Raw genomic sequence first — 3,252 nt, 5'->3', positions numbered from 1 at the left:
ATTATTGTCAAAACAATAAACAAGCTGAAGAACAGACCAGAATCCAAAGGAACACCCATAATCATAAGCAAGCACGGCAATCAATCTAATAAAAATTAATTTAAACCCATAAGCAAGCACTGCAATCCTTTGCTTAAAAAACAAATTTAAACTGAAGCAGATGCAAATTTATCCAATTTATGAGCTTTGGAGCTCGTAGAATCAACAAGGTGACACCTTTTGTTGAATTTTCACATTGAAGTGCAGTAATCTCAAGCAATTAATCAAAACAGATTCCTCAGATCTACCCAAATCCGAAAACAAACAAAACCCAGACTAAACCTGATAAAAAAAATTCAACTTTAAATTGAAGAGTGCAGCATTCAAGAACAAGTAAGAATTTTTTTTCAAGAGAAGTCTGGTTACCTTCAACGGAGAAGAATTCAAAACCCCCAAACTTTAGCTTTGAAAGAGGGAGGGGCTAGAATTCTCCGCCACGAAGAGGAGTCGGCAATGGGGCAGAGGAGCGGCGGAGGAGGAGTCCGCGACAGGGCGGAGGAGCAGCGGAGGAGGAGTCGACGACGGGGTGGAGGACCGACGAAGGAGGAGTCGAGATGGAGAGGAGAGAGAGAGAGAGAGAGAGAGAGAGAGAGAGAGAGAGAGAGAGAGATTGAGGTAATGGCTGGGAGGGAGAGATCTTGACCGTAGATGTAACATGAAAGGTCATGATTGATTTATGAGTAAATATTAGGAGATGGTTCATTAGTAGAGGATTCGGATCCAGACAGAACCACATGTATAATTAATTATTACAAATTTGATCCTTTAATGTTTCTCTCTTGCAACTGATTTTTAATTGGTTCCTCTGATATCACGCCCCGGTTCCAAAGTGTAACTATTTGAAACGTGACTCGACCGGTAATGAAACCATCCGATCATATTCATGCCTCTAGATCATCATACATGCAGATATATAACAAGCTACACCATAAAGCATGTAACGAAGACAAGAAAAGAAATACAGATAAAGAAAATCTTCTGAAAGACAGAATTCAACTACAAATCCACAACTATCCACAATGGAAAAGAGTAAGAAAAAATGCATCATAGTCTAGAAAGCCACATGTGGCTCTAGGGAAAGTTTGAATCAAATAACTACCTAAATCAATTGAAACTGAAAACCGATAGGATAAAAGGTGATCACTACCGTTGTGCTTGCTCCTCAAAATACTCTTGATCCAGCGAGGAAAGAACAGTCCTCGAGTCTGGGATGCGCAAACCGGAGGGGAGTCAGAAAACTCCCAACAAGCATGCAAAATGAAGAAACGCGAGTAAGTGTATATGACAGGTATAAAGTAAAGATGAAATCTTTATTAAATGTAATAAAAGAATATGCTAATTGTAGGTATCAAGTTGAAGTCTATCACAAGGCACACAAGCACATTATTATTATTTTAGATGTTATTTGAATTAGAGGAGAATATTTTCATGTATATAAATCGCATTCCCGTAAACCGTCCCGAGAACACGGCTTCAAGTCAGGTATTGGCATTTGGCCCTTAAATATAACTTAAAATATCAAGAATGCACATGAGCTCGCTTATATACACTTAATATTCTCCATCCAAATTCCCTTTTATTAAACCCCATATTTATTTATTTTAAGTGACTGTACATAAAATGTTATTCACTAACCACAGAGTTACCTTGGAAAGGATTTCGCAAAACTATGAAAAATAACCGTGACCCAGAACATGTCCAATCAAGATGGGTGTTTCATCTAGTCAATGCTATTATAATAATAGTACTAGTCAAGAGAAATTCCTCACACTAGGATATCGATGTTGAGGCTATAGTCATGTTATGATAGCACACTTATGAATCATATTTTTGACGGAAGTCGTCTTCATGCACAGTCAATCCTAGTAAATGTCACTAGGTGATCGAACATACCATCAGGTGATCCAACAAGCATCAAGTGATCAAACAATGTACTCATTCATTATAGCCAAAAGGAAAAATAAATAAATAACATAATTGTTTAGTGTCAAAATCAATCAAACGGTTTTGGTTTGATAGCCTAAAGATCCACAAATCTGATTTTGGTGAGCTAAAAAACCCAAACGGATCTATAAAGTGCAGTAATCTCAAGCAATTAATCAAAACAGATTCCTCAGATCTACCCAAATCCGAAAACAAACAAAACCCAGACTAAACCTAATAAAAAAAATTCAACTTTAAATTGAAGAGTGCAGCATTCAAGAACAAGTAAGAATTTTTTTTTAAGAGAAGTCTGGTTACCTTCAACGGAGAAGAATCCAAAACACCCAAACTTTAGCTTTGAAAGAGGGAGGGGCTAGAATTCTCCGCCACGAGGAGGAGTCGGCGACGGGGCAGAGGAGCGGCGGAGGAGGAGTCGGCGACGGGGCGGAGGAGGAGTCACCGGAGAGATTGAGAAGGGGGAGGGAGATTGAGATTGAGAGGAGAGAGAGAGAGAGAGAGAGAGAGAGAGAGAGAGAGAGAGAGAGAGATTGAGGTAATGGCTGGGAGGGAGAGATCTTGACCGTAGATGTAACATGAAAGGTCATGATTGATTTATGAGTAAATATTAGGAGATGGTTCATTAGTAGAGGATTCGGATCCAGACAGAACCACATGTATAATTAATTATTACAAATTTGATCCTTTAATGTTTCTCTCTTGCAACTGATTTTTAATTGGTTCCTCTGATATCACGCCCCGGTTCCAAAGTGTAACTATTTGAAACGTGACTCGACCGGTAATGAAACCATCCGATCATATTCATGCCTCTAGATCATCATACATGCAGATATATAACAAGCTACACCATAAAGCATGTAACGAAGACAAGAAAAGAAATACAGATAAAGAAAATCTTCTGAAAGACAGAATTCAACTACAAATCCACAACTATCCACAATGGAAAAGAGTAAGAAAAAATGCATCATAGTCTAGAAAGCCACATGTGGCTCTAGGGAAAGTTTGAATCAAATAACTACCTAAATCAATTGAAACTGAAAACCGATAGGATAAAAGGTGATCACTACCGTTGTGCTTGCTCCTCAAAATACTCTTGATCCAGCGAGGAAAGAACAGTCCTCGAGTCTGGGATGCGCAAACCGGAGGGGAGTCAGAAAACTCCCAACAAGCATGCAAAATGAAGAAACGCGAGTAAGTGTATATGACAGGTATAAAGTAAAGATGAAATCTTTATTAAATGTAATAAAAGAATATGCTAATTGTAGGTATCAA

Source organism: Asparagus officinalis, chromosome 4, assembly GCF_001876935.1.
Source record: "Asparagus officinalis chromosome 4, Aspof.V1, whole genome shotgun sequence".
NCBI lineage: Eukaryota > Viridiplantae > Streptophyta > Magnoliopsida > Asparagales > Asparagaceae > Asparagus > Asparagus officinalis.
The sequence above is the reverse complement of the archived record's forward strand: the minus strand, read 5'-3'. Positions refer to the sequence as shown.